This window comes from Ambystoma mexicanum, chromosome 2p, assembly GCF_040938575.1.
Source record: "Ambystoma mexicanum isolate Mex_15411 chromosome 2p, UKY_AmexF1_1, whole genome shotgun sequence".
NCBI lineage: Eukaryota > Metazoa > Chordata > Amphibia > Caudata > Ambystomatidae > Ambystoma > Ambystoma mexicanum.
The window spans coordinates 1123770049-1123792970 of NC_090923.1; the positions used below are offsets into that span (position 1 = coordinate 1123770049).

Here is a 22922-nt window from a genome sequence, read left to right on the forward strand (position 1 = left end):
CGGTGCCAGCGGACTCGCGGTGCTTGGCCTTATGTTGGGCCCCCGTCGCCGGGGCGCCCTCAAAGGTCTTAGAAGACCGCTCGGATTTCTTCTTCTCGCCAGACGGGCTCTTACCCTCCAGCCAGTTGGCGAGACGTTGATGGCGGTCCTTCATGGTCCGTTCCGACATGTTGCCGCAAAACGCACAGTCCTTCTCCACGTGCGTCTTGTCCTCATGAAGGCAGTAAAGGCAGAAAGAGTGTTCGTCCTCCTTAAAGACGTTCTGCAGCTGGCATCCAGGGCAGACCCTGAACAGCTTTCCGGGCGTCGAGCTTCCCTTCTCCTGGGCCATCTCCGAGACCGGGCCTGAGAAGCTTCTGGAGTCCTCCGAAGTGTAGCTCGACGAATCTTCACCCTTGAGGGGCGCAGACGAATCCGACACGGGTCCCCGTTGATCGGATGTAGGATCGGTGGAGCTTGAGGCTCTTTTGACCGAAAGAATAGAAGTTTTTTGTGAAAAAGCGCGAAAAATAGCACTAACGCTCGAGAGCAATAGCACGAGGATCCCAACACATGAACGTGCGGTAAAAATCTGAAGATGGCTGCCAGAGGCGGTGCTTAGGTAGAGGGCAGTCATTGGCTGTGGTCAGTATGACGCAGAGACCAGTGATTGGTTATTACTACGAAAGACAGATCAGAAACGAAACTGATACTGGTTTTTTCTTTACCGAGGATTCCCAGCCTGACGACGGGGAATATTCATGAGCATGTGAATCCATGCCAGACCCCATGCTGGAGAAATGGATTTATAAAACAGGAAATTTGAGAACCTGCATTGATTATAGAGCCCTGAATCAAATTACTGTAAAGAACCGATACCCCCTGCCACTCATTTCTACACTACTGGACCAAGTGAAAGGAGCCAAAGTCTTCACAACGCCAGACCTTCGAGGGGCATATCATATTGCATTAAACAAGGAGACGAATGGAAGACAGCTTTTTGCACACACTATGGACTCTTCAAATATCAGGTAATGCCCTTCGGGCTATGTAATGCACCAGCCGCTTCAGTCTTTCATGAATGACATTTTCCGTGAACTTCTGGATATCTGTGTAGTGGTTTAGGTTGATGACATCCTGATCTTTTCCGCCAATCCTCTGGAGCATGTTAAACATGTAACAGCTGTTCTTCAGATCCTCAAGGAAAACTCCTTGTACGTGAAGTTGGAGAAATGTCACTTCCATGTGTCTGAGGTCGAATTCCTGGGATTCATGTTATCGGCACAAGGAGTGAGAATGGATAACAGAAAAGTTGACGCAATTCTTTCCTGGCTAGCTCCACATCTGTTAAGGGAGTCCAAAGTCTTTTTGGGTTTCGCTAACTTTCATCGACGATTCGTGTCAGATTTTTCTCGACTGGTTCACCCCATCACATCCTTACTGCGAAAAAAACAGAACCTTTACTTGGACAAAAGAGGCTGATGAGGCCTTCCAGAAACTAAAGGAGAAGTTCACCGCAGCTCCAGTTCTACAACATCCCAGGCCCGACCTTCCTTTTGTGGTGGAAACCGATGCGTCAAATGTGGCCATGGGTGCAATCTTGCGCAGCGTGATCCAATCTCTCAAGAGTTACACCCAGTGGCCTTTTAGTGAAAAAAGTTTTCCGCTGCTGACAAGGAGTTGTTGGCAATAAAATGTGCATTGAAGGAATGGAGGCATTATCTGTTTGGGGCTAGACACACTCACGATTTTCACAGATCACCGGAATTTACAGTATTTGCGTTCTGCAAAAGCACAATCTTTGCGACAGTTAAGATGGGTTTTCTTCTTTGCAGAGTATGACTTTCTTATCACGTTTCAGCCTGGTATTTGTAATGGAAAGGCTGATGCTCTGTCCCGAATTGGTAAGGGAGAAGAAGCTTACATTGCCACAACCACGGTGGAGATAATTTATGTTGAGAAAATGCTTGGAGTTATGAACGTTACAGATTTGAAGAATTGAGAGATGAAATCAAGGCAAATGTCAGCACGGCAGAATTGCAAAAATGGGAGTCTGAGAAAGAACATTGTTATGTACAGGATGGGTTGCCATTTTATAAAGGGCGGCTGTTCTTACCAACTCAAAAGCTACAAGAGCAAGTGATTGCAGACTACCACAGTGCGCTGATGGAAGGATATCTAGGAGTTACCAAAACATTGGAGAAAGTCAAGAGATCTTATTGGCGGCCTACTTGGCGAAAGGATGCGATTCAATTTATCAAGACCTGTGGAATTTGTGCTCAAAATAAATCTCAAAAACCTGCCAGTTTTCTCAGACCATTGGATGTTCCACCTCTTCCTTGGCATACACTCTCTAGATTTTATTACAGACTTACCCAAGAGCGACGGATTTGACAGCATCCTGATGGTGGACCTTTTTTCTAAAATGGCACATTTTATGGCCTTGAAAGGGTTCCCAACAGCATCAGTTCTGGCAAAAATATTTTTGGAAAACATTGTAAGGTTACATGGCTTTCCTTCCATTGTAGTGTCTGATCGTGGAAGAAAGTTTGTCTCTGAATTCTGGAAGAGATGTTGCAAAATGGCTAAGATTGAGGTGCTTTTGTCCCCCAGTTACCATCCACAGACTGATGGGCAAACTGAACGCACAAACCAAATGTTGGAACAATATCTCAGGTGCATGCTTCATCAGACTGAAGACTCTTGGCTTAAGATTTTGTGGGTTGCTGAATACGCTTACAATAATTCAGTACACTCCCCCACTAAATTAAGTCCATGTTTCACCTTATACGGTCGACATCCACGAACCTCTGTTCATGATCCACCAGAATCCTTGGAAATGCCAGCAATAAAAACTCTGCACAACCATATCACTACCGCTGTGGACCTAGCAAGAAAACAGTTATACTTAGCAAAAGATGCTCAGAAGAAGTTTGCTGATCAAAAGCGAAGAAACTCTCCGGAGTACAAAGTGGGAGACTTTGTATGGTTGGCTACAAAGAATCTGATGTTGAGAGGATCTCGGAAATTCCTCCCAGGATTTTTGGGTCCTTTCATTATAGAAAAAGTCAACCCTGTGGCTATGAAATTGACGCTCCCCAAGAACATGAAAATTCATTCAGTGTTCCATGTGTCCTTGTTGAAGGCTGTGAACCCTAGTACCCGAATCCAAGATCCTCTGGCTCCCATAATTGTGGAAAAGAACCAACCAGCGTATGAAGTAAAGGCAATCTTGGACTAAGATAGTTCGCAGAAAATTATACTACTTAGTGGATTGGAAGGGTTATGGGCCACAGGATAGAAGATGGGAACACTTTGAAAATATTCACGTACCTCGATTGATCAAATCCTTCCATCTGAATAACCTAGCAAACCTGGAAGGGAGGGTTTCAACCTAGGGGGAGGGAATACGGTCATGATCACGGGAAAATCTTCCCTATCTGCCTCCAATAGGAATTGGTCCAGTTTACCATTCCTGGATAAGGGGCAAGCAACTGAGAGCATTGGGAAAGTATAGGTAGTTACTTCCCGACTTCTTAACATGGCCACCTAGTTTGTGCTGGGTTGTGTGCAGTGTAAGTCTAGTTGCTGTCATCCTGCTCCTATTTAAGCCCCTCCCCTCAAATGCTCCATGCTTCGCGTTCATCTGTACTCAGCTAATAACGCTTACCGCTGTCCCTGCTCCAGTTCCAGTCACCCAGCGTTTTAATGCCACTAGTTTGGCAGTATTTCCATTGGCACTCCATAGCATTTCCATTTCCCCATTTATAGCCTGTCATAAGTATATTCACAGTCAGCTCCCCTTCCCAGTGGCCGCGTTAACCTTTTCACTCGATTCCCGTCAGCGGCACCTTTTGCAAGTATCCGTTTCCTCACTATTCCTCTGAAGAGAGCTTAATGTTTTTTTTTTTTTTTTTTTAGTGTTACATGTGGCAAGGTTGCCAGCTAGTTATTCAGAAGTGTGTATTGCCGCGCACTGCGAACAATGCTTTTTTGTGCCCTTTGTTACAAGCACAGTTTGAAGTAAAAAGTTTCATTGGGAAGCGCTGCAGTCCCACTCATTCTGCAGGCATTCTCTCTATTGTTGTATTGATGTTATGACATGACACTCATGATCTGTGGGGCTACACAGGTTCATGGTCAGGGTGTTCTCAATTTCGAATCCATTCACTGCGCAGCTTGCTGTGGCTTGAGTTGCGTTAGTCATTTTTCACAATATAACATTGTCATTTAATCCCCACTTCCCCATTCAGTACCTTTGTTTATTTACCCTAACCATTAGCATTGGAATTATCTTTTGGGTATTCTTTCTCCTGGGAAATTTTGTGATTTTTCTGTCAGTGTTAGCTGCTTCCCTGTGACTCTAAAGAACAACCTAGAGTAGCTCATTTCTTCCTTGTCCCTAAAATATCAACCAGAAAATTCCACTCTTCAGAATTCGAGCCCCTGCACAGAGGCAGGATGAGAGCTCGCCCAAAAAATAAATAAGGTAAAGATTATATAATGAAGGTGGTGTTGCATTCTAATTGTAGTAAGAAGAGTCTAGTTGAATTCTAGTTTGTAGTGCACTCCCACACCCTAAGGAATCTTTGTTGTATTTTATCTAGGGAGTTTCATGAGGGGAAGTTGGAGAGAAGAAGCATCTCCAATTGAGAAGAGCTGTGCCACAGTTCCCCGGGAGTGTCCCCACAGTCAAGGTAAGCGTTACTCTCCCCGCCTGGACAGACAGATGGACCTCTTGATGCACACCCTCCTGCCAACCACAGAGGAGCAGCACCTATGTGCCCATAGGCAATGCAAGCTTGTGTCCAATCATAAAGAACTTTTGCAACCTTCATGTCTGACATCACTGATGATTTCTGCTCTTATAATCAATTGTAGGTGTATTGTTTGCCAGAGCGCTCTCGGGCAGCAGAGTTTTCTGGATGCCACTTTTACATAAAGAAAACTAACTCTCGCAGCCTGTTCTTAGTCTCATTCCCCCTTGGGGGAATGTCCTATTTCCTTGTATTGCACATATATGACAGGTAGTGGGCCTATACAGCCTTTAGCTCCATTTTAACACACGTCTGGACATTTTCCCCATTTGGGGGCAGGAATCCGATCACCCTTGCCATGGCCTGGGTGAGGAGGGGGTCCTATATGACTCGGGCGTACCAGGCAGCCAGTCAACGTAACAGCAGGAGGGAGGATAGCAGAGGGAAGTCAAGAGAAAAGGAAGGTTAGCAGGGGAGAGGCAGAGAAGATGGGGAGTCGAAGGCCTCCTGAAGGGCAAACCGCTGTATTGCCAAAAGCCAACAGCTCAGATCTTGTGAAGCCATCAATTCAGACTGGAGCCATGTTCCGTGCAATAAAATCAGGTCATAGGTCCCAAAGATGGCACTTCGGGAGATTCATTCACAAAACTTCTAAGCCCTCGTGGCCAAGCTAAGAACATTAATATAGCCCTTTACTAAAGCAATGAATTATTTGCCTCTAGCTTCTGGAATATCAAGAACCCCAGCAACAGGGACCAACATTAGATTCAAGGATCACATTTTCAGAAGGATCCAGCCTTTGCCTCTCCCATTCTAATGGTCATCAGGCCTATTGTGCTGCTTTTTACCTTAGATATGCTTTATGGGCTGAAATCCCATATCTCAGGTTTGCACTAATAGTGCCTAAGCAGGAATGTAGACCAAGCTCCACTGAATGGGTAGTTTTCATACAGGGTTATCAAAATGTAGTCTCAATCATGCGTCGATAGTTAACTGTGGGACATCCTTCACAATCTTCAAAACAGTCTTTCTTGAAGGCGAGGTGTTCCATTTCTTTGTTCCAGCCAGACAAATCGACAGAAAAGAAATAGTCACCTTCCTCTGACTTTGTCAAATGGTTTATTTCCATGGCTCTTATAACAGCTGGTTCTTGGGAGTTGGTTGCTGAGGGAGCCACCATTGAGTTAGTGTACCAACCAGTCCCTGGGTCAACTGCTGTGCGCTTGGTTACTATGCACTAATTGAGCGCCGACTGTAACAGAGGGGCCTTAACTTATCCCCATATAAAAAAATAGGAGCCCACCACACTGCAGAAGCATTCGGAAATTGCTGAACAGGGCAACTTAAATTTGGCATCTGATTTGTGCATGAGAGACACCTAGCTTAGGTAGATTAATGGCAAGCATTCAGCCAGTATCAATTTGCTGCCCCACGTTCTTCTAAGATTAGTGCCCACATGTGGACTCAATAAGAGGGCGAATTATTTGAGCAAAGGCACACGAACAAAAAGTGTTGCCATTGACTGGGAACTTCTTGGGGACTCCTTCAGTTGCCCAATTTTCTTCCCAAGCATTTGTATACCAGCAAGTCTTTCAAAGCCTGTGTTTTGTGACCCCGACGACCGTAATCTAGTGTCTACAGGATCTTTAATGGCAGTAGATGAAAGAATCTCAATTAATTCCTTGAACTTTTGTTTTCCTGCTAACCCCCCCCCCCCCCCAGTTTTGCTTTCCAGTGCCTTCACCCATGACCAAGAACCTGGCTCCACTTCCCAGTCCAATAACAACTTGATAAACCACCCTGCGGGTCTTCGGTGTTGGTAGAGTGCACTTATCAGAGGCCGATTGTGCCAAAACCAGCTGTAATTACATGTTTTGCCCCCATTTTTGATTTTCAGGCTCTAGGAGTGGTTCTACTCGCTCCATTATGAGGTTGTGGTGCGTTTCCAAAGCATTGCGAACTTTTTGGTTTAAATCCGAGGTTGAAGAGGTTTCCCTTTGAAAAAGGGCAAGTAATTGTTCAACGAGGCGCTTTAGCATACCCAGAACTATTTGTCTCAGTAATTTCGTCTCACTAGACTGCAAAACATTTACAGACAAGTAGTCTGTTATTTCCGTAGAGGTTCACAATAATAAATGCAAGGACGAAATTGGATGTCAATTTAACTCCAGCATCCATGTCTCATGCAACACGTGGTGTGGCCCCTGGGACGTAATTGCCATCTGTTCTGCTAAAATGGAATATGCAGTCCACTTTTCAGTTCCACCAATATCAATCCCGCCAAAGCAAAGCTCCCTAAAACTATCCTAGATGTTTTGTGCAAAATTAGGCGAATAAATGAAATAAGCGGTTGTATAGCGAGTCGCTGGAAATGAGGTTTAAATTAAGAGGGGACGTGAATGATCAGCGTCAGGAGGGTCCTAGACGCAAACTCGACACCCGAACACTTGTGCATGGGCGCGATATAAACTCAGGATAGATCACACCTCACCACGAAAAAGGGGGAATAATGGAGGTCTCTCCCGATGTGCACCGCAACTGTATATGTGCGAGTAGAGACACCAAGATAGGAGCAAAAATATCTACAGCAGTCAGATTCCAAGTAACACTTTTGAAAATGTGGTGCCAACAAGGGGTATACAGCCCCAATCCTACCAAACGGGGCTACTGTATATCCTCCAGTGACAGGTACAGCCGATGCGCCGCTACAGCACCCCCACTCCTAGGTGAGCAAATAAGTGCTACTAAAATGTCAATTTCAATTATTAGTGGCGACCATATTGCCAATTCTCTGCTAAGTTCTGGCTTATTAGATTGGGCCATTATTCCGATAAACCATCCACTAATATTGACCAAGCATTACAAATTCTAAATCCAACATTAGAAATTCAGCAAGCATAGTAAATTGCAAAAAAGCGGACAGCAAAGTGACATCCCCCCCACCTCATGAATGCATCTATTCCACCAAACTAGCTATTCCCCTCGTCCTACCTCCGCCATTGGGTATACTGTACCCTGCTACACCAGACTGTAGCATCTTCAAAATCGAGCCCCACGCCTTTGCTCTAGGGAGCTTTTAGTGCCCAGCATTACTTAGACCCATCCACAAACTGGAAACACAAGTCGTGGCAGTTTTAACTTTATTTGAAAAGTGAAGGTTCTTGTATAGCGTAAATCACTCATCCTGCCGACAAGGTTAATAGGGCGTACGGGCAGCCCTCCAGATAATTCCCGATGAACTGCCAATGTGCATATTAACAAGTCGTCTCAATAGCTGCAATTTCAAAGCAGTAGTCCCCCACGGATGAAACAAGCTCGCCATCTGTAAGAAAACAAAACAAGCTAATAAGATTTCAAATCAGATTTACAGTGCATAATTTTGCATTAAGATTCAGAGCATACCGTTCAGTCACAAATGATCAGACTGGGGCGGTAATACGGCTCATCATATGCTTAGTGCCACAATGCCCTCTGTCCCAATAACCAACTGACCGTCATTTCATCACTTGCCTGCTCCCTCCCACACGCCCAAACCCTTATCTGCCCTCCGGTGGAATGTGCGCGTTAAAAAGCCTGGGGATTAACAGGCAGCAGATGAAAGGACGTTGTACCAGATGGGGCAGCATATCTGTAAAGCCAGGCAAGGTTTACATTCAAGCGGGATGGTCTGGGCTGCTAGCATGCCTTTAAGCAGTGGTCTACGTGGGCTCCTTTCGCAGGGCTACGTGAAACTGCGGCCCCAAGACTATAGACCAATAAAAAAAAAAAAGAATTACCATGTTTATTAACGTGCTGCACGCAGGACTCGCCAGCTATCAATCACACGTCAAAAAGCGACGTGTCTCCAACACACCTGTATGGGACAGAGAAAGCAGAAACCCCAGGTTACAATGGATCTAATACGCAAATGTGATGCAGAAAATAAATTTGTGTACTTGCTCCCGGTTCCCCCGCATTACTGCCACCCAGAGTAAAGCAAATGTCAGAACTCGGTCAGTGTTTTAAAATTGTCGTCGAATGCGACAGAAGTAGTAAGGCCAAGTTAATCAATCTGAGAATACAAGTAGAAATATGAAGCTTCGTTGCAGAAAAACGGAGCGGATCTAGCCTTACGGGTATTAAACTGAAAGCGGCATTAGTCTAACTCCTACCAGCCTCAGGCTGGGTAAGAATGCTGGCACCACCCCTTAATGAATTGCTGTAGAGGTGAAGGGAGACTCAAGACGTGCTTACAAAGCAAAGCCTGCAGTCATTGGGATGGACTGCTGATTTCAAGTTACTGGCTACCACTCCCCAGTAGCAGCAACGCGAACTGGCATGGCCTACTCTAAGCAGTTTGGGAAGCGGGTTAACCCTTCACACTGGAGCCCAGATATAAGCATCAGTGAGTACCGATCAGTCATAGATTTATCAGACTGGGGCGGTAATCCGGTTCATCATGTGCTCATTATCCAACCTAGATCCAAAAACGCAACACAAGTCACAATTACTCACCAAGCCCGCTTTATTGTCTACCATAGACCATCAAACGCACCTGAAATAAATAACGTTCAGGTTTAATAATTTGCCTATTAAAAAGGAAAAGCAAAACGAAGATATCATGGGGTGAAAGCCAAGTCTGTCAGACAGTTCCGTCCAGAACAAGTAGTCCTCTTGTCACACTGACTGCACCAGTGGGTTCACCTTTGCAGGTTCTGGCACAAGGCAGATAGTAAGACCTGTGCAGTGGTCATCATCTGGACTGGCTTTAGTCAAGCATGAGCAACAAAGTAATCCAACACTTTGAAATAAAGTCCCTTGATCAAATAAGGCTCAACATTTTTACATGGGGCATCCATTTTGTGATTTGAAGCAGCCCCTTCTGTTCGCGCTCTCAAAAGCACCCTACTGGGAGTTTTTGCTCACTGCTGCCAGAGAGCAGGGCCTAAACACAGAAGAGGCTGCCTCGGTAATTGCACCCAAGCCAAGAAAACATAAGGCAGAGCAATTCTAAATACTGGTCGTCAGTGGAGTTTCCTTTTCTAGTTCCCAGAGCACATTTTCCTACGCGTGTCTGATTATGGCCCATCTTTTGAGCGAATAAGTGCAACTAATAGCAAAAAGAAAGGGGTGCTCACCTTAGTTGACGATTAGTATTTGTATTTTATTGAGTAGACCCCCTGCAAAAAACAAACATGTTAGAAGCCACTTTAACAGTACCAGATATAAGGCAAACGGCAATCCATCTCATCAGGATAGCGACGATGGTGTCACAGCCAACAGTAAAGAAGGCTCAAGGTATAGTGGTTAAAACTCATCATACAAGATGGGCAGCAGTACTACGCATCGGTTAGGAATTAGATTGGTTCTTTACCTGCATAGATGCGTTAGTCATCTTGAACGCTGGGCCCTAGAAAATAAACGCAATTGCAGATTATTAAGCCTACCCAATAAAGTCACAATTTTGCGTTCACTCCGCCTAAAGTGCAAGTACCCCACGTTCAGAAAGACAACTATCATCAGAATTCAGCCGAACGAGATTCCATGAGTGGATCATCATACTGGGGGCACAGTGGAGGCAGAAAACATAACTCACCTCATCTTAGTTCCATGGTAGGACACGCAGCCTCGGCAGGGACCTGTCGAACAAAAGCCACACGTGAGTTACTGGGACACAACCCAGCCCCTCCACTTGCAGTATTGCAGCAGTGTCTCAGTTGTTCAGTAGGTTTCACATGTTATCAAAGTGAGCTAGTATACTCATCACAGAAACTGCTTCTCCAGTCAAAGCGCCAACACTAGCAACAATGCAGGCCTTGGCAACTGCTGATCGCAAGCTAAGGCAAATCCACGTAAACAATCCCAAGGAGCACCAAGACTTACCGTGGAAGGTGGAGGGGCCGGGGCCAGTCCATGTTCACTTCAGCCAGCTGTAAAAGAAAAATCGATCAGCGCCTAATAGCACACGTCACATCATGGAGAGCAGAGACAGGCAGTCCAATCAGGGCTTTGGTGACTTAAATGCCATGTGACCGAAGTCGTCCAGTGTATATGGCTAGGCCATTTCATCCTCTCAGACAGCTTGTACAATTTACATTTTTTTTAAAAAAATATTGCATTTACCTGTTGGACATTCCAACGCACTGTTGAATCACCCGCAGTGTTGATATCTGAAAACGAGGAGACAGGTTAGTGGAATTACTTAATCAAGCCACAACAGCCCATGCACTAGACTACTGTGCTACCATCAGAACTCCACCATGCTGTGAGATATTCTTCAAAGATAATCAGACGAACGAGACTTTAAGTCATCATATGGAGCAGGCTTTATACAAATCTGTTAACGGCCATCAACCCCCTTCCCCAACCACGAGCGAATTTTACATACCCGAGTTCCAATTAAGAGTTGACATTGCAGTCTCAACCTGAAATGAAGGGGGGGAAAAAGTTGTGAAATGCCCTCAAAACGAAAGTACCGACCAGGATGCAGGCACTGCTGTTCTCAGATTTGAAATGGCATCACTATACAGTCAGCCATATGCTTGTCTATGGGTTCATCATGGAACAGATTGTATAACAAAATATGGAGGCGGTGTCACGCGGTTACAAGGCAACCGTCGTACATACTAACCCAAACCTGTGCCCGGCACAAAACAAACCACCCAGTACTGCCTAGTCATGTTGATAATGACACCCAACATGTGCGTTAAGGATTTGCATAAGACACTGTTAAGGACCGGTTGGAGGGACCTAAGGAGCGGTACATGGATCCCCGCAAAAGACGACATGTCACGAGCTGGAAACTTTAATCGACGCAATATTTACCCGGTGCTCGTGGAAGAGAGGCAAAGGGCGGGTCCGACGTGGAAGTGGCAACTGAAAAGTAAAAAAGTGGACGCATTAGTCCTGTTCGTGATTGCCACCAACACAGTAACCACAACTAACTAGCTCAGCAATAGTCTCGCATCACAAAGTCAGCTATGTGCTTGGAAAACATCATTGCTAGCAGTCCAATTCGCATGAGCCATCGCCCGCTCTCCCTGTGGCATTTTGGCTACACTGTTACAGAAGAAAGCGATTGCATGCAAGTCTAACAGCACGTCCTATCCTACTAGTTACGAAGGAACCACAGGAGGCACATTGTTGGAGACGGCTGCGGACATTGGTGAACAGTACACTAAATTGGCAGTGCATAAAGCTCCTCTCACTCGGGCAACTTCTGGACACGTGTTACCTCCAGCTTCAAAATTACACTAGTTTCTGTTGCCTTCAGATGTCGATAAACAGTACCAACTTGGTTGGGCGATTATGCATAGTTTCTATAACGCCTCGGTGAGAACAAAGGTTTTAATTTCCGCTCTTAGAGGGACATTCATGTATTATTTTGGCAAAGCAAGGTCGTGCGCATGAAACATGTTTCCTTGCCAGTCTGATCTTAAAGCACTATAGCGCCATAAAACAATCCCCCGGTTAACCACTACAATTTTCTTTTTGTCACTACATAGTCTAATTTACAAGATCACATTTAAAAAGGCAAGACAATTCAAACAATCAGGTGATGGGAAAACTGACGCGCTCCATAAATATTGTCCAATTTAACCACGGCTCTTGTGATGAATTGGTCAGCGGGAGAAACGGGCTCGCGTGGATAAGTACTAACAATCTACTGGGTGTTTTTTTTGGGCAAGGTACCATACCACTTCTGACTTGACGACCTCTACTGCATTCCACCCCACCCCGACAGTCCAGTGTCATACCAACCTGCACGATCTTGCTTGGACATGATGTCAAGATTTAAGTTCTGTGAAAGAAAATAAGTCAAAATAAAGCTACTTAAATACAAGATGGCAAGCAAGCAAAGCGAGACACGTGCTGCTCAGGATCTGGTAAAGAGGTCTCCACCATCAGTCAGAAAGAGAGAGTTCTATTTTCATCTTTGCAGCATTGTTAGCACCCTGCATTCGCATGCAAATTATACCGTGATGCGTTAGCAACTGTTTGTAAGGGAAGCGACTGGGGTGTTTTGGGGATAGGCCAGCTTAATCCCACAGCGCATTCAGGTCTGGGGTTCGTATTAGACGTGAAGGAGTCATGCTTTTAACATAACTTGCATATTTTTTGCTTAAGTGCACCGGTTTCCATCGCGCCCTATTTGTTTCGTGTGAAGTAAAGCTAACTATCGGGAAGAGAATTAAATCTTAAGCCAACCCTGTGACAGCCCGGACGATTTAGAGAGGTTCATGTGTTTAATCTATTTTAAGTATTGGGCACGCAGTTCTTGTCAGATGGAATATGTGGAAAATATCAAACGGTTGGGGTGCAGAGTGAATGCATTAACTTAATGCTCACAACTCACCTCAGAGGAAACTTGAAAGGCGCAACCTAAAAAAAATATTTAACACATTAAGCAACAAAGGAATATATAAAAAGATCAGCATTCCAAAACGTAACTTGATTCGCGCTTGGCAAGATCGGCAGTCTGGATCTCAGAGATACACTTCCGCACTGACAATCAGAACAGGTCTGTGAAAAGTCTCATCATGGAAAGGCTGGCCGTCACCACGCAGGGTCGAAGGTAACATTGCAGGACGTTACTAAGTGCTCAGTAAGCATTAAAGTTAAATATTCCATTTAAAAATTGAAATTAATCTGCGAATAATGAAAAGGCGTCCTGTTTAATCTAGCATTGTATTGTGGAAAGTGTTCACAAAATTTAACTACCGCTCTAATATTTAAAACACGTTGCTTTTATATGAATCACAGAAAGTTAAATGTTACAAAGCTTATCGTTTCATGGTGGCGTAGTCAAGCCAAACAGATCACTTTTTGCAAGAGCAAGTGTAATTTGGCAGCCACGTGCAATGAAGGAAATCAATATTACAACTATTCACAGATAAGTATTTATCCCCACACTACCAAAACTCCATAATATACGAAAAATGGGTCGGTAAACAATAGGTGCCATTTAAGCAGAGAAAGGCATGAATGGGGGGGCGGGCGGGCGGAAGAGCGCACGCACGCTGTACTGAATGCGATCTCACCGCAACTCTTACCTTCCACGAAAAAGACCAAGAGAAAATGGACGAATTTCGTCCAGGCAGGCCTTTATATACCATGATCATCGCAAAGCATGCTGGGTAGGCTACGTACAAGAAGGGAGGAGTTGCGATTTAAGAGATGCATTTTTTAAACTTCATTTGGGTACTGCGTGTGTTTTGTTTCAATGGGTGGAAATAGACGATTTTTTGTGGGTTCTAAAAAAATAAACGTGTAAGAAACAGCGGAATCATTCACTTCCAGGTCACAAAGAGGCATTCCATTTAGTGGGTGAAAGTCCCAGAGTTACGGAACTCTATGGTTAAAGGGAATCAGATGGCACTAAACATAGAAGAGGTACAGCAACAACGAAGGTGTTGGGAAATCGGCTCAGCCATTTTGAGGCGTTTTATTAGGTGTTATTCACTTTACGGGTGAACTTTGCTAGAGTATAGTTTCATTTACAAACCGCATAGCCCTCGACTCAAACGCTTTTGGCGGGGGTCACCTGCCTTGTGAACAGCGAACTCACCCGCGGCGCCAATCCACCTGCATGCCCATTCGTTTCACTAGGTCTCACCCGCCCAAATTAAAATCGGGTGTTTTCATCCGCCTTTGCGACATAAATGGTTGAGAGCTAAGCAAACCCCCATCCATTTTTGGGGTTCAGAGCAGCAGGGCCGAGGTGGTGGGGGATTAGGGGATTCTATTTGACCGGAGGCACGTATTATGCTTCTTTTGCTTTACTGCCACACGAGCAACAAATCACAACTAAACAGCATTTCCTAAAATCCCGGGAGAAAAGGGTAGTTTTTTTTTAGTTTTTTTATTGCATTTATCAATTTTATGATTTGCAAAGTGGTTTACTTCATTTTCTCTTCACTTCTGTGTACTTTAGTTTCAGTGTAGATGTTTTATGTCGTTTTTGTGCATTCATCCAGTGCAGCTTTTAAAATTTTTGTCGTTGCTATGGACCACGAAGTTCTTGACCCACTCATTAAGCGGGCCCACCACACTTCTTCCGTATTGGGAGAAAGGTTCAAGTAGGGGGCCAAGAAAAGCTTTTCTCCATTTGGTGGTCTTTGGGCATTTTAAGAGAAGATGTTTCACTGACTCCTTTTCAGATTCGTTTTTGCACAAGCAACATTTAGTCCCAAACACGTGTGACAGCCCTCACCAATCATGTCCTGCCCGCTGTATAAGTGTCACCATTTTCCCTGCATTAACCTCCTCTTTCTTGGAAGCACAGGGGACAGTTAAGTACACCTCTAGTATGTGTACTCGTGTGTGTGTGTGACTCATAGTTGCTTACATGGCCCATTCCAATCTGTAGGTGCTATCCAGTCCTGGTTTTTTTCTTTGCTTTCTGGGATTTGTAGTTCCACCTTTCCCATTCTATATCCCATTTTATATATCTTGCATCCTGGGACTTGTAGTCTGAGATATAGAATGGGAAAGGTGGAACTACAAATCCCAGAAAGCAAAGAAAAAAAACAGGACTGGATAAGAACCTATGGAATGGGTCATGTTGGCAACTATGCAAGACATCGAACAGTTAACTGTGTGGGTTGATTTCAGAGTGCCCACATGAGCGATGACTGTTGTGTCTGAACCCCTTCCAGTGCTCAAGCAGTGTCACATGTTTGGCACTCTAACACCCCGTGTGTCCTCATCTTGCTTGATCTCTCTTCTGCCTTTGACACTGCCAACCATGCCATCCTGCTAAATTGTCTCCGTGATAACCTTGGTATCATCGGTCAGGCACTGGCATGGCTGACTTACTTCCTCTCTGACCGACCCTCCCAGGTCCAACTTGGGTCCTTCCTCTCAGCTATCTTTTTCTCTACCTTTGGTGTCCCCCGGGGGTATGACCTCTCCCTGACTTTTCAACTTCTACCTGGCACTTTCTTGCCCACCGCATTGCTGCTTTCTGCCCCAACTTGCAGTGCTATGCAGATGACACTCAGCTCATCTTCAGGCTACCTCAGCCTCCTCTTCTCCTTCCCTCATTTCTGACTGACTGCTATCCAGGTGTGGTGTGCCGCGAATGACCTCTGCCTTAATGCCAGTAAGACTGAGATTCTCCTCATAGGCACACCTACTCCCTACTTTCCTGTCACACTCTGGGCGGCCTCCCTTGGCCCTCCTCCTGCTCCCACTTGTGTGGCAAAAAACCTCTGGGTCATCTTTGACTCCACACTCTCCTTCTCTCCTCACATCTCTGACGTCTCCAAGAAGTCACACTACCAACTTCACCTCCTCCAGAGGTATTCTTCCTTTCCTCTCCTTCCCCAGAAGCTCACTGTCTCCAGAGCTCTGATTCTCTCTAGGCTAGACTACTGTAACAGCCTCTAGCTAAATCTGCCTGCCTCTACTCACCGCCCTCTGCAACTCATCCAAAACAGGACTGTGAGACTTGTCCTTGGCCTCAAGCCTAGGGATCATATCTCTCCAGAACTGAAATCTCTGCACTGGCTCCCAGTGGCTGCGAGGATTAAGTTCAAAACCCTTTGCATTGTCCACAATGCCTTCTGAGCCTGGGGCCCCAGTATCTGCAACTCTCTCTTCCTAAATATCTCCCTTCTCGAGCTCTCGCTCATCCGCCTCCAACACCCTCAGGGTCCGTCGCTTCACCAAGCAACAATTTGCTGGTAGATCTCTTTCTTCGGCTGGTGCCTCCCTCTGGAACAGCCTCCCTGAAACATGTGGAGTACCATCTTCGGTTCCGGAAGCTCCTTAAAACCCTCCTCTTTGCTGCTGTACTGTTACTGCAGGGTTACCTGGCCACCCGTCTGATTTTTTGGCCAATGCCCTTCCAGTTGCACGCCTGCACTGCCTCCCTGGCAACACGTGCACCTGAGGACTGCGTCTGTATCCCCAGAGTCCCCCCACCTGCACTTGTTCTGCTCTCACCCTGCACTTGCCACCAGCTGGCCGTTCTTTTATTTATCTTGTTATTTATTATCCTATGTACTACACTTTCCCTCCCCTGCCCCCTTGCACTTTCCTTCCCCCCCTTCCCCTGCACTTGCTCGATCTGAATGACACCTGGCCTAGTAGGATAGTTGTCTATCTTCCCTCTGTTCCCCCTCCCTTGCCTCGTCGCGCCTTGAAACACTTGTGTATGGGCGCGTCATAAATGCCATATCATATCACATGTGCACATACCATGTAACTAACCTAATAAAGGGCCACACTGGTTAACGTGCAACAGTTGACAACCAAACTGCTGGACTCTGGTCTGGTGTCTGTAATGTGGTCACATGACGGTGCAACGGCTACGTTGAGCCGTCGCACGTTCCCGGGGTGTTCCCGTGTCTGGCGTTCAGAGCACGCCCCCGGAACCCACCGGCATCAGACCTGTGTCTGCGTAGTTATTCATGTGCGCCCAGGGGATTATTTTTGGAACCACAGTGCAACACTCCACAGTGTGCACACCATGCAGAGGGCACAAAAGGGGCCCAAATATTTTTTTTCTCCCTGTTCCTTTAAATGCACACGCAATCGACCAGTATCCAAGGAAGGGTCAAGGTGCAAGAAAGGGCGTACAAAGGCAGATGAGCTCCAGACTGTGAAAAGGGTGAACGGGAGTCGGAAGTGGCTGGAGCACATGAGGAAAGACATCCGGGCCCAGAGTGGTGTTGGAGACATTCTGAGTTGCGGACTCTGCCTACACAGAGGTACTCGTGTGCTCTTGCACATGGGAGTTGAGGCCTCTATGTGTAAGGAGGTGCCTGTGCTCTTGGCCACGTGTCTACTTGAAGGAGAAAGGGAACCATGAGCGAGGACGAGGGTGACACTCAAAATGGATGGTCAAGGACCTGCAGGAGGTGCAGCCCGAACAAGAGGAGGTCCTCACCAACAAGGCTCTCTGGCCCCCATGCCAGAGTTCGACACAGCAGGCAATCCAGCACGCCCCTGGCCGAAATGGATATTCTGGGTTGAGAGACTAGACATTTATTTAGAGCCACAGGGGAGTTGGATGAGGACGCGAAAGTGCAAACCTTCATATACTCGGCTGGATCAGAGGTTCATAAAATCTTTAAAACTCTTGCACCAGTGAACTACTCGTGCCGAGTGGCAAAAAACTGCCTGAGGGAGCATTTCATGCCACTGGTGAACCAAGACTATGAGCAGTTCGTAATGTGTGCTGCCAAGCAGAAGGAGGATGAGTCCCTCGACAAGTTCTATGGATGCCTAAGACACCTTGCAACAACATGTGCTTGGGAGAATGAAGATGTGATTGTCCGCAGTCAGCTCATACAGTGCTGTGTCTCCGGCAAATTACGGTGCCAGGTACTGAGAGAACCCGGGCTCACACTTGCTCACATCCTGGAGATGGGCAGATCATATGAGCTGGCAAAGGTGAAGGCCACCAAAATGGACACAGCAATCCGGTCGCTCAAGCTAGAGGAGGTATGTACAGTGAGCCTACAGCATGGGGCCACAGTCGCAAAGCCACAGTGGACTCCCAGGAGAGAGAGAGGAGAACATCCTGTGCCCTGTTCAAAGAGTGGCTATAACCTCCCTCATATAGGTGAATGCCCAGCAAAGGGTAGGATGTGTTATCCGTGTGGGGTAATGGGACACTTCTCCAGAATGTGCAAGGCCCCCATTCCGAGCAGGACAAGCACCAACGTTGCAAGATGTCAACAGAACGTGGCAGTGGTGGAACAAGGAGGCGAGTTAGAGGAAGAGATATTCTTTATCTCAAGCATTGGATTGTTAAAGAAAAAAAAAAAAAGACAGCCTAAGGTCATGGTGGCCATTGAAGGGGCAGAGACACCAGTCCTTGTGGATACTGGGGCATCTGTGTGCGTGTGTCACGCCCTCTCGCACAACCCATTTCTCTCTTCCCCCCTCACACCTGTCTCCCTCATCAGGCGCTTCCCGCCGTCGTATTTCCCATTCACACCAGTGGGGGAAACACGGCAGGCGGAATACCATGTTCGGCGGACCTGCCTCTTTTCGCCCTTTTCCGCGTTGGCGGTTGCCATGGCGCCTCCTGCACAGCCGGCGACGCCAGGATACCAGGACATACCGACAGCCCCAATCGCTGTCCGCGTTGCGCTCCACGCAACGTACGCGAGCAGTCACGTGATGCATCACGTGATACCGCTCGCCTCTTCAAAAGAAGCCGGCAAACAAGACTCTTTGCTTCACAGCTACTTCTACGGAGGACTGCCAGGCCTTACCTTTGCTTCTTGTTTTCTCTCCTTGCTTCGACCCTGGAACGCTTCTTGGAACTGCTCTTGGATTACCCTTGGACTCTGGCGTGCTCTCTGATTTTCCGGACATTTGACACCTATTTGTACTCTGGACTTGCTTTTGGATTGCCCTTCTGTTTTTGCAACCCTCGGATTGCTTCACGTTTTGCCACGGCTTCAGTCTTGCTCCACCAGGGGCTTTCAGGAGTGTCAACTACATCATCCCAGCCTGCTGTGGGTTCCCCTGCATAGGTTTCTTACCTACACTCCACCCCTTTTAGGTAAGCTGGTGTCACTGCATCTTGTTTACTCCGTCTGCCAATTGCAAGTGCCTTTTTTGAATGTTTCTTTGATTATAACCCTTTGCCTTACAGTACTCAGGGGTCCTTCTGGCGTTCCCAATACCAGGCTGACGACGACATTCCCACCTGTGGCCTCAAAGATTGCTAGGGCAGTATTTTACATTCTGCTCGAGCGGTACTTGGGGACAGAGGCATTACATAACTGCACGACCATCACGTCGGACCCATCAAGTTAGAACAGCGTGATGGCTTTCCAGCACTACGCAGCTCTTCCGGGCCCGCCACCACTAGCCACGGCAAAGGCCAAGATTTTCACATTCAGAGGCACGCAGCCCATTCTGCTAAATGGGATTTTCACAACCAAAGTAACACATGATGGACGTCAGATCAGTGCGACATTTTTCATCACAGACATTAGTAAGGACACACTGTTAAGCTGTGTTGTGACTGAAGCCTTAGGCATCATGCACTTCGCATATGGGGTGTACGTTGACGACATTAATGCTGTCCTGGAGAAATCTAAGACTGTGTTTGTGGGGGTTGGGAAGCTGAGAGGCGAACCCATCAAACTGCACATCGACAAGTTGATCGGCTTTGTGGCACTCAAACATTGTCGAATATCATTTCACTTAAGAGGACGGGTGGATCAGGAACTTGAAAACTTGTAAACCTAGACATTATCGAGAAGGCGGGAGGGTCGACCCCATGGGTGTCTCCCATAGTGGTGGCGCAGAGGCCAAAACAGCCGGGGCCTTTGTTGTGAGTAGGGAGAAACACTCTCTGGGTAAAGCCTAATTCCGTAAGGGTGTTGGTCACACTAGCTGCACGTAGGGCTTTAGGATCGTTGAGTCCTAGGTTCATGTCCCCAAGTAGAAGTACTTTTGTGGAATTTTTTAAGTTATTAGATAAAATGTTGGAAATGTCATCCTCGAAGTTACTGATGTGGCCTGGAGGTCTATATATCAGGTAGATTGTGAGAGTCTGTAAGTTGTTAATAGTAAGTTTAGCAGTAAGAAGCTCGCAGGAATTGGTATCAAGGGGTGGCGCCAATCTGATTTGTAAGTTTGTTTTAGCGATGAGGGCAATGCCTCCACCTCATGCATTGTTTCTGTCTGATCTTAAGATAGTGTAGACGTGGGGTATAGCAAACAAGAGGGCTGGGCCTGCAGCCGCATATAACAAGGATTCGGTAATAGCTAGGAAATCAAGGTTTTCTAGTTGGATAATGTCCGATATCTCGGCTGCATGTGCAATCAACGATCTTGCGTTCGTCAGTGCGCCCTTGAGGCTGGGGTTAGCTGATGCTGATAGAGGCGAGGCTTTAGAACTTTGGATTTTAGGTGAAGTGTGATTAAATGATGAATATGCTGAGTGGAATCTCATAAGGCATTTTCTTATAGCATTAGGAGTGTCAGAGTATGGGTTAGTTCTTTTGTTAGGATCATTAAGAGTTCTAGTTAGGGGTTCATATATTTTGGCTAGTCTAGCGCGGAGTCTTTTATTCCTTGCAGTCGTGTTGCAAGGCTGGTAGTGAATCACATATGGTTGTTGCAGGTCCATGTTGGAATTGTCTAGCTGTTTAGTACAGGTTAGGCTATTAGTGTGTGAGATATTTTGGGTTGTACTGTAGTTAGAAATGGTGTGGTGGTACGGTACTGGGAGAAGGGTGTATATACAGGTTAAGTCTAATAATATACTGAGGAAGGGGAGAAAGTACCTGGCTGTAAGCATTTTAAATGTTAGTATGGCACTTCCAATCTGGGCGGGATAGGCTAAGTCCGGTATAATCAGTAACGGCTAGGTTCTAAAGCACGTAAATAAGCAAGATCTAAAGTCAGCATTAATGGGCTAGATTGAGGAGTACGTGCAGTACGCTAGAGCCAATCTAATCAGGTGGACTGAGTTTCAGGTTGCAAATAGTAAACTGAATACACAGTATTTAGGTAGGCTGAGATTGAGAGTGCAAACAGAGGCTGATGCAAGTATGGGTAGCTTCAGGCTATGTAAGATGAATTACAAGAAGGCAGGCGGCTGGGTTTGCATTTGCACAGAGTAGTCTAAATCCGCAGTAATCAGAGCGGGCTAAGATCGAGAGTGCAGACAATGGCTTATGCAGGTGTGGGCAGCTACAGGCTAAGTAGGCTGAGGCACAAGTGGGTGGGTAGGCTAAGTTCAAATATACACATAATAGGCTAAATCTGCAGTGATCAAGTGGGTTGTTACTGATCTAGGCGGAATAAGCTAAGTCACAAATAAGCAGAGTAGACTGAATTTGAATTTGAGAAAAGAGATCACATAGATAAGCAAGAACAAGTGTCAGCCTTATTGGGCTGGATTCAGGAGTAAGTACAGTAGGCTAAAGCAAATCTGAACAGGTACGTTAAGTTTAAGATAGCAAACAATGTACTAAACCACAATAAACAAACGTAGGCTGAAATTGGGGGTGCAAGCAATGTTTGATACAAGTATGGGCAGCTTTAAACTAGGGGGACTGAGACACATATAGGCAAAGTGAGCCAAGTACAAATTACATATAGTTCACCTGAATCCACAGTGGGCAGATGTTGTGATAAGCTGCTAGGCGCTTGCAGTAACCTGCATTTGCACTAACCCACTGAGCTATCTTGTGTGTATTAGAGCCTATTCGAAGCGTGGAGGAAAATGCTGACATCAACCAGGCCTCTCGAACTGGGTGAGCCTGCATGCTTGCAGGGGGTTAATTGCAAAGGCCTTTTCTGAAGACATAAAACATCTAGCATTTGCAAGAGGCTCTACGCAGCCCTTGGGAGCCAGACACAGCTTTGCTCGTCTTCGTCTGCGAGTCAGGTGCAATGATAAGGTAAGAATGTCAGATCTTCTCAAAACACAGTGCCCGAAGCCTGGGAGCCAAGACTGGCTGTTTCCAGTCTTGTAACTTTCCAAGCGAAAATATGTTTACTGCCCGGAAGGGTGAGCCTAGAAGCTTCTCGAAGAGCGGACACGTCATGATGATTGATGTGCAGCTCCTAATAAGAGAACTATACTTGAACCAGGGAAGGGAGGACTCATCCTGGGCTGTTGGAAAGATGCGCGTACCAAGAAGAACAGTGCCAGGACGACCAGCTGTGCACTATCTGGGCCGAGACTCCTAGCATCACATCCCCGCTCTGGTGTAGGACTGTGGGGGCTTGGCCAGTCCTCCCCTCCTCTTCCGAGGAGTGCCGGGCACCAGTAGCGGCGAGGGTCCTGGGTGTGATCAGATCGTACCTTCATCTACATTTCATTAGGAGCGTAAGACCAAATAATTGCATATTCATCTGTGATTGATAATTGGCATTATATAGCTTGCACTTTCTATTTCCACATTATTGTAAATTGCTGCTTAGTTCTCATTAGACACTGTAGATAATAAATGCAAGCATCATATATTCTGTGTGATTGGGTTTTTTCCAGACTGAGTTCATCGTGCGTCTTAAACCTTATTTGTGTGGGAAGGTAATTAGGAGTGATTTACTTTGCACAAAGGGCTGGATCCCAGGGAGGTGCGGGTACTGTTTATTACAGCAGAGTCGGTTTAAATCAGAATGCAACGATAGCTAAGTCAAGAAGAGGGCATCTTTGGCTAGATTGCATGAAGGCAGGTAATCTAAGTTTGAATTTGCATATAGTGGCGCTAAATCTGT

At 46.2% G+C, this 22922-nt stretch overlaps 1 long non-coding RNA gene and 6 other non-coding genes across 7 annotated transcripts; all 7 read right to left on the bottom strand.

The window, feature by feature from the left end:
- Nucleotides 1-7859: 7859 nt before the first annotated feature.
- Nucleotides 7860-13806, bottom strand: LOC138567189 (uncharacterized). Its single transcript, XR_011302120.1, has 13 exons — nucleotides 13769-13806; nucleotides 13072-13097; nucleotides 12477-12516; nucleotides 11541-11591; nucleotides 11104-11140; nucleotides 10839-10885; nucleotides 10599-10645; nucleotides 10312-10354; nucleotides 10090-10125; nucleotides 9854-9895; nucleotides 9231-9270; nucleotides 8513-8589; nucleotides 7860-8058 (listed from the first exon to the last, which is right to left on the bottom strand). It is a non-coding gene; the product is annotated as an uncharacterized lncRNA (long non-coding RNA).
- Nucleotides 8122-8192, bottom strand: LOC138568102 (small nucleolar RNA SNORD31). The gene has a single exon (XR_011302475.1). It is a non-coding gene; the product is annotated as a small nucleolar RNA SNORD31 (small nucleolar RNA).
- LOC138568105 (small nucleolar RNA SNORD31) lies at nucleotides 9112-9183 on the bottom strand. Its single transcript, XR_011302478.1, has one exon. It is a non-coding gene; the product is annotated as a small nucleolar RNA SNORD31 (small nucleolar RNA).
- Nucleotides 9353-9477, bottom strand: LOC138568116 (small nucleolar RNA SNORD22). Its single transcript, XR_011302488.1, has one exon. It is a non-coding gene; the product is annotated as a small nucleolar RNA SNORD22 (small nucleolar RNA).
- On the bottom strand, nucleotides 10212-10279 carry LOC138568100 (small nucleolar RNA SNORD30). Its single transcript, XR_011302473.1, has one exon. It is a non-coding gene; the product is annotated as a small nucleolar RNA SNORD30 (small nucleolar RNA).
- Nucleotides 11214-11281, bottom strand: LOC138568097 (small nucleolar RNA SNORD27). Its single transcript, XR_011302470.1, has one exon. It is a non-coding gene; the product is annotated as a small nucleolar RNA SNORD27 (small nucleolar RNA).
- On the bottom strand, nucleotides 12587-12657 carry LOC138568099 (small nucleolar RNA SNORD26). Its single transcript, XR_011302472.1, has one exon. It is a non-coding gene; the product is annotated as a small nucleolar RNA SNORD26 (small nucleolar RNA).
- Nucleotides 13807-22922: the final 9116 nt, after the last annotated feature.